Source organism: Genypterus blacodes, unplaced genomic scaffold, assembly GCF_046128005.1.
Source record: "Genypterus blacodes isolate CSIRO-AG114 ecotype Tasmania unplaced genomic scaffold, CSIRO-AGI_Gbla_v1 ptg000044l_1, whole genome shotgun sequence".
Lineage (NCBI taxonomy): Eukaryota > Metazoa > Chordata > Actinopteri > Ophidiiformes > Ophidiidae > Genypterus > Genypterus blacodes.
In genome coordinates, this window is record NW_027466857.1 from 3,124,720 (window position 1) to 3,133,502 (window position 8,783).

The window sequence follows — 8,783 nt, forward strand, 5'->3', positions numbered from 1 at the left end:
GACAGAAAGCTCGACAGGAACCCTGGGAGCTCACAGAGGTCAAAGTTTGAGCGACCCCCCTCATCCAAACAGGATATGCTTAAAGAAGGATGAGGACTTCTGTAAACCTGCTCTGCTTTTTCTATAAAACGTGTCAAAGGACTCATTTTTCTTTTCTCCCTCTGTGCGGAGGTGTGGGAACCAAGGCTGAGGCGATGACAGCCAATGTGGCATCAGTTGGTTCGATGAAGTCACACCATTGTTCACAATGATAAATCTATGGATGGCTGTGACCTCCTCAGACACGCTTCCCTTTGTGACTTTGATGCATGAAAGTGTGAGAAACAGACGGGGGAATAATGCATAATGTTTAGCTTTTGACAGCTTCCTTGTCATAAGATGAAAATTGAATCGGAGTCCACAGGGATGGAAAGGCATTGAAAAAGAGCTAAGTGATGAATGGATGGAAGAGGAGTTTGTTTAAATGTACGCAGTTATCTTCTCGGAGCTTTTTACCATTATGCGCCTCACATAACTAATACAGAAATACTATTTTGTACAGTAAATACTGATCTCAACTTGCTATTTCATTATTTGGATCGAAGTTTAGGAAGACTCAAATGTTGTATTTCATTAGTTTAAATGTACAATACAACTCTTAATACTCAAGTTTACTTTTATCTTTTATATATTCAAGCAATTGACATTAAAGTAGAGCAATTAATTGATGTAGGAATAAATCACTAATTCAGAGAAACTGAAACTGTCAATGCTTTTCTTTTCCCTCTGATTTTACTTTGTGTTCAATGACACAATAACTCACATCTAACAATGAATAAAACCAGTAAGAGTCACACATGCAGTTTATTAGGAACATTACTGCTTCCACTTCCCAAGCTGAAGGAAGCGACTCAGTGTCTTCTTTGTATCCCGCCGTTGCCTAATACCTCCACCCGGCAGTAAGATTCACCACAACAGGTGTTAGAGGGCAACAGGGAGGTCACGGCTTTCACATTTGGCTTGCTAAAGACTGGCGACAAGAAACCTGCGGCAAGAAAAGAATCCAGGATACTAAAGGATGTGATTTATCACCTCTGCCAAAATTCTGCCAAGGCTGTATGAGAAACGGCCAGCAGGGTTAGAAAACACAGTCTGTCATCAATATTTTAATCCCAGTGTGTCCACAGAGTGTCATGCTGCGCTGTGCTTTTTATACTTTATTACACCAGAAACGGGATGAAAACGCCCACCAGAGCCATAAATATCTGTGACACTGGCCTTTTTCTGATTAGAGCTACTGTGCTGAGGAATTACAGATAATATACAGATGTAACGCTTCATAATATGGGAAAAAAAGGCACCCAAGTTGACCTAAAAACATCATATAGACGGTAAAGATCTTTGATTATTGTATATAAAATAGAAGCTGCTTGTTCTCTTGTCAAAACGACAAATAATCTTTAATGCTCCTTGATTTGAAATGACACTGTAATCCAGAATAACTCGAATATAATCAATAATCCCTGTGAGCCAGAGAGGGAGTGGAGGGGTTTAGGGCTTCGGGGTCTGTTTTTGCTCAGAGTGGAGCAAGAAACGGGAGAAGAATATACAATTGTAAGGGGCGAAAAAGGAGCAGGAAAATCGTTCTTAATCTGAACGTAGTGTGATGATCAGTAGTCTTAATTTAAATTGCGAAAACAATTATAATCCATGTTGTAATTTATCTTAATTGTACAGATTTCAATGTGACACTAACAGGTAGAACAGACTCCAGGAAAACTCTTTATTGTTTATGAATAATAATGTAGTAGAGTGAGAGTAATGTAACAAATTACAGATTGACTAAAACCCCCCTTCCACCACTCCCTCTCTCACACACACACACACACACACACATGCACACGCACATGCACACTCACACACACACACACACACACACACACACACACACACACACACACACACACACACACACACACACACACACACACAGCAAGTGAATTATCTTGGCTGCTAAAATGATGAACCTTCAACCACAAAGTGACATTGAAAGATTCATTTACACAGTGTTCGCCAACGGAAAACACATACACACACACACTCACACACACACAAACACACATACACACACACATGTCTGGATCTCCTCAACACCCCCTGGAGCTACATCCTCCCATCAGTCGTGGTTGGTGGAGGGGAGGTGGCGTTGGCGCGTGCGTTTGTGTATGTGTGTGTGAGAGAGAGTGAGAGAGAGAGGCAGAGAGAGAGAGGGAGAGAGAGAGAAAGAGAAGGGGGTGGGGGGGACCAGAAGGAACAGCCAACCAAATAACTTCGAGCTGTCACCATGGACTCCCCCCCTCCACCCTCACCCCCCTCCTCCACTGCTGCCACCCTTGCCCCTGTCCCCAAAACGCCGGCATACGGCTGTCATCGCCCAAAACAAGATGTCGTGTCAAGGCGGGAAAATTACACAATAACGAGGCCCACTTGAGATTAGGCTAATGAGAAAATCAAAACACAATTTAATTCTTGTCAGCAGCGAGGCGTCTTTAAATTACCTCTGGTAGTAGCATGCTGATTAAGAGAAGTCTGCCACTCACACTGCTGCCCACTATAAATAGCCCCTGGGCTTTTTGGGCCAGGGTTGGCTTTCTTCATTGCAGGGGATATTAAATGCAGAAACACACACACAGATACACACCCACATGCAGTGGACACACATACAGACTGATAAACATGAAGTCGTGCAGCTCACATGCTCTCATATGGAGGCTTCTTCTGTTTCAACACAATTTACAGAAACCAGTGTGTATTAATGCGGAGTGTTACCCCACATATCATCTGCATGTACTTTAAATGGATATTTTGTGCGTTAGTCATTCTGTTATTGTTGCATCATTGCCGTCTCACTATCAAGCTATAGTTAATTTGCATGTTTAATGACATCATTGTAATTATACAGCATTTAAAAGGAATCTACACAGTATAACGTTTAACATTTAACTGCTTAGGAACTTACTGAGCCATTACTCACTAACTAGAGAGCAGCTAACAAGACCATGTTAACGTATTTACACTGCAGCTACTAGGAACAAGGGATATATTCTTTATACTAGGAAAATATAAATAGTAACTGTTAAAGTAAGACTACTGGAAGACTGTTCGGGTAATTTTACAAATATTGTTTTTTAATTCTGCTCAATAGCCACTATAATGTTAATTCAGTTAAAAAGATTTGACTATTTCTATTTTTTATTTACAAAAGCTGAGAAATGAAGGGCAATATACCTATGTTTTAATAGTTTTTCTTGGATAATGAGAAAGGGGCATCTTAGATAATGCACACATATCTATGTATTTACTATATATAATAGTACACTTTTGCACTTTCTGGTTGGATGCTACTGCATTTCATTGGCTTGTACCTGTACTTGCTCACTGACAATAAAGTTGAATCTAATTTTGTGTCATCCCAACAAAATCATTTTGTTTCCTTAAGATTTTGAGAAAATGATATTATCTCAGTAAAACAATAAATAAAATGATATTGTAGATCCTCTCTCTGATCATGCAGTAATCTTCTCAGCTTTCAAAACACTGACGGACAAAAATCAGAAAATCAGGTTGATTTGAATTAAAAAATAAATTTCATGCATTCAGGATTCAACAAGAATCATCGATCATTTTTAGTTACTATTTTAGATATGAGATGTTTTGGTTATTAGTCAGAGTCAACACCCCTGTGAGAATGATGCCTGTATTTTTTAATGATGTTGCCCTGAAGCCAGCCCTCCCTCCTGAAAGCTTTTTACCCGCCCAGCATCTGCATTTTGCTTCCAGTTTTGATGTCATGATGGTAATAAACTGGCAAAATGTAAGCTACAGCGTGTCACGATGTGGCCACAACACTATTCCCAAACACCCTGCAAGCATATGGCACCAAATGTTACAGTTCCCTAATAGCCCCTGAGAGTAGCCATTAAAACAAAATGGAAGGCTGCGTGGAGACGGCAGCGGTGTCAGGGGCTTAACGCTGGAGTTGATATCTGTCAATTCACTCTCAGCTTTATGAGTTTAAAGGCTTCTGCAGTGCTTAGAGCAGTTCAGACTCACACTCTATACATATTATTAATTATGATCTTTCCACTGGAAGCCAAACAGCCTGCTTGTGGCCACTGGAGTACTGCCTTGCTCAAGGACAAAGTAGCACTGTGTGGCAACGCCTGAATACCTGTTTGCCAAGAGATTTGAGAGGATTAATGACCTGCTGTTTTAGTTGACACATAGAAGTATTTGTTGTCCTAACTGCCACTGAATATTATTTAAATATTATTTAAAACTTTTAATAAACGTAATTGCATTAATGAGTATTGTATAAAAATAAGGTTTGGGTCATCATCAGGATTAGAGGGGATAGAAAAATTGGCAAATCTCAAGTCTCAAGTAGAATTTGATGTATCAGTGATTTCATCTTGAGACAACAGCATTCTGCTCTTCATTTGTATTACTTTAACATTTAAACATGAAATTCCTTTACATTACAGACAAATGTATACATTAGTTCCAACAGAAAAAAGACAATACAAGATGCAATGACTCGTTAAGATGGATATGTCTCGCCTTGTCAACTATCTACCCTCATTGGAAATCGGTTGAAAAGTCTGCACGCTCAAAAGATCAAACTGTTCCACCATCAGGACAGACCTGTCACGTTGCCAAATAGAGTGACCAGCCCCATGATCCTCTGTGCCGCTTACGTCTTTCACCGGTTCAACGGCGCTTTGATTGCCAACGCTGAGCAGTCAAGCGACTAACGCCATTTCCACATATTTACGTGCTCTGCTGCTCTCATCGTCGCCGCTCTTGCCGAGCCATATGGCTTACGGACACGATCCCCATTTTTCAGATAACTTCTCAAGCGAGAGGACAGGACACCAGCACCAGAAAGATGTAACCCCCCCACCCTCCCCCACCATCACCACCACCACCACCACCACCACCACACCTCCTCCAATTCCCAGTGTGCACAGTTCGGAGAATCGAGCAGCCGCCATAATTCAATCGGGCTCTTTTAGGATTCTTCTTAATGTGAACTAGATTAAAACTGAACACATTTCTAATTAATACTGCTGAGTTTATGTCCAATTTCTGTATTCTGTAATAGTGATATTATTGCTTTACAGAAGCACGTTTCAGAACAATACAAAGAGAATTGGCGCCCGATTCTCAGTGAAGCTTATATGCTATTTTAATGAAACGTCTTTGGACCATAAACAGTCAAATTCCCTCTCGCTGGTTCACTTTAAAAGACAGAATCAAACCAAAGGCAGCTTTTTTCTAGTCAACTGTAAACATCCCACAAATTAGCCTCAAAGTAAGTGAAATTAACTGACAGCATGTTACAAAATACAGAACCGGACATTTTACTCAGGAGTTGGTTGACCAAAACAGAGCTAAACGTAGACGTAGACTACGTGACCTACTGCTGATTCCAGTGGGTTGCTAATGTTGCTGTGAGTGTGCTTGATTTGTAAGTAGGCAACTGGTTCATTGTGTTTCTTAGCTTATTTTGGAAAATGTCTTCCCCTAGTGGTCAGAAATATCACAAACGCAAACATCGCAAAGTCTGTTTATTAATCAGCTTCTAAAAAAACAATACAACTTCAAACTCTAATATAACTTTATTACTTGAGAACGACCTCAGAAACATTTTAAGCAGCGCCAATACTGTGCTACCTTATTTAATTTGTTTGATCCATCCCTTCAATAGCTGCATCCTTCCAAATCCTCACAGGGCTCTGCTGCTGAAAGAGTTAAGACTTCCCCTCCTGACGGCCTGATGTTGGCAATGCATGACAGCGCCAGTTGACAGCGCCGGCTATGGATGACAGATGACAGTGGAGGAGGGAGCGGTTTAGGGGGGGTGTAGAGAAGGGGGGGGGGATGATTATGAAGATAAGGTGTCCATGGGAGATCTCTGAACACCCCCATACACACACACAAACACACACACACAACATCAAATCGCTATGACCGAGACATTTGCTCGCGCAGAGACTCCCCCCCCCCCCCCCAACCACACACACACACACACTCTGCACACATGAACGATTTGCATGCAACCTCCAACACATGCAGACATACCAGCGCATGCAGACATGGACATGGACACACACACGCATACACACACACACACACACACACACACACACACACACACACACACACACACACACACACACACACACACACACACACACACACAGTTTCTCTCTTTCCTCCCAGGCATCATCCCATCTATTTGACACAGTAATTACAGCACACACTGATTCCAATGATGGATGAACTCCCAGTCTGGGATGAGCAGTCGCTCCTTCCTCCAGCTCTCTCCTCTCTCTTTCTCTCCTTCTCTCCTTCTCTCCTTCTCCAATTTCTCCTGCTCACCACAACCTCCAGCCATGATATATTAAGTAATCTTCTTAATTTTAATTTCCTTTACCATGCTTATAGGTCTCTATTATAAACTACAAATTATCCCAGTCATATACTCGATCATAATGGTTCAAAAGAAACTCAACACAATTTGTATGCAATCAGATTTTTGTTTTATATTTTTCAAAAAATATTTGTCAGTGCTAATTATTGTTATTATCATTATCATTGACAAGTTGAATTTTTCTCATATTTTAGTTTTTTCCGCATTTTCACTTTTTACATCCTTGCTGCTAGATTACCTCATGTACTAACAGTGTCACATTCCACATTTTAGTGCATGGGAACGAAATGTGAGTTTAAACCACTTTATGTGAATATCTTTCTACATATCTGGACTTTCCTCCTTATAAACACAGAGGCTGAAGTATGCAGGTGTGTTGTCACCTCTCACTGTCCTTGTGCATCTCACCTTGGAGGACTTGAACGTCAATGTGAAGGATTAGAGTCTCTGCACATTATCCTCTCCCTCTTTGACTGAGCAGGACGGAAGTCAGTCTGCGTCCGTGCCATTGCAGCAGATGCTTGTTGGCATTTAATTGAGTTGTTAATGCAGCAGACAAAAGGAGACGCCTCCATTCAATTTTGCTCCGTCCATCTCAACTGACTGGCCTTTGTGTTTCATTAAGGGGACACAAGAACACCTGGCGGGGGCCCAGGGATGCTGTGAGAGCAAGGTGATGGCCTTCAACATAGGATGTGACAGTGACAGGTCTGGCTCTGAGCTACATCTTAAACCCTTTAACCCTTTAGAAGCCAGGCTGTGGCCTGAGGCAGAGGAATACTTCGGCTAGATCCAACTAAACTCATTCCAAATAACATGAGGAATTGCTTTGTTCGGTCAATAATGAGCTCAAACTGATTTTCATATGCTTCTGTTCAGGTTTATATGACAGGAAGAACGATGGTCAGAGACGTCCTTTTGGCCTCTGAGCCGATGCAGGGGGTGGCCAGTCACTGATGAGCCAACAGGTCACAGAAACACAATGTCAACACTCAAGCTGTGTTAAATGTCACTAAAAGGTCAGTGTGTTAAAGAAACCAAACCATTCAGTATACAAGCTCACACTCACTAGCATTTTACAATCAAAGGCCAAATCAATTAGTTATGATAAATGTAATGATAAGAAAATAGCATTTAGCGGCAATAGCGGTTGGACATGAAAATCATTTAGATTGGCTGTCCGTTGTCAATACAGTTCGTTTTTTCAATGAACGAAGAGCCAGAAATGAAAGAATCCGGAAACTTAGCCAATTCAGTTCAAGGAGATTTTCTGCTAAAACATTTTCATAAGTACGAGTGTAAGGTGCGTCATGTAAATGTTGTATTGCAGGCAAATCTGAGGAGATACAAAAACTGCTTGCTGCTATTTTATTGCCTATAAAAACACTATAATTCTCCTTTTAAAAGTGCAACACAAATAAAGGTTATTCTTACTACTATTATAATTATGTCATAGTCCTTAAAGGTGCATGGGGAGAGGAGGGAGGGGGAGGGGGAGGAGAAGGTAGGGGGGAGATGGAGGAAAGGCGAGATGTCGCCTGGAGCCTGTGAGTGAGCCCATCCTCAGCGCCTGGCTGGGAAACCAACCACCCCTGACGCATCAAAACCTGTCAGAGGGAAAACAGAGATGTGGCGAGGTCACCGGGATCCGGATGGACGACCTTCTCGACGCCTGCTTATGTCTTTTTCATTAGTCGCCGAGGGGAGGGGTGAGGGAGGGGCGCAGGGTAACCGATGCGGTCGAACGCCCCAGCGAATTGGCCTGAAATGCGAGGCGATCGAGGCTAATGTCATTGCTCACACAAATTAATGCAAGTGCCACAACATTGTGAAAGATGCTATTAATATGGAGGAGGTCCTGTAAGGAATTAGCTAATCTTCTCATGCATTTTATGATCTATGTAAATGTGCAAGGAGGTTGTAACCAAAAGGATGATTAAACTGTCATGTGTTGATATCAAAGCAGCTTTGTTTGGAATGATTTGTTTGACAATATGGACAAGCACCGTTTTTCCATTTTAAGATCACAGGAGAATCTTTGCACCTTATGTGACAGATAAACCTGAAAACCATCCGGCCTGGAAATGGTTTCTCATTTCACAAATAATCAGAAATGATGCACACATTCAAAATATATGCGAGCTAAGTATGCATTTTTCTCTCCACTCATGATGCTCTTTTTTATTTGGTTAACAATAAATACAATGTACATGTAAACTACAGATTCAAACCATTTATTGTGGCTATATTGATACAGTACTTTTTTTTGTTTCAACTTTGCCATTGATTACAAGGTAATAATTAGTCC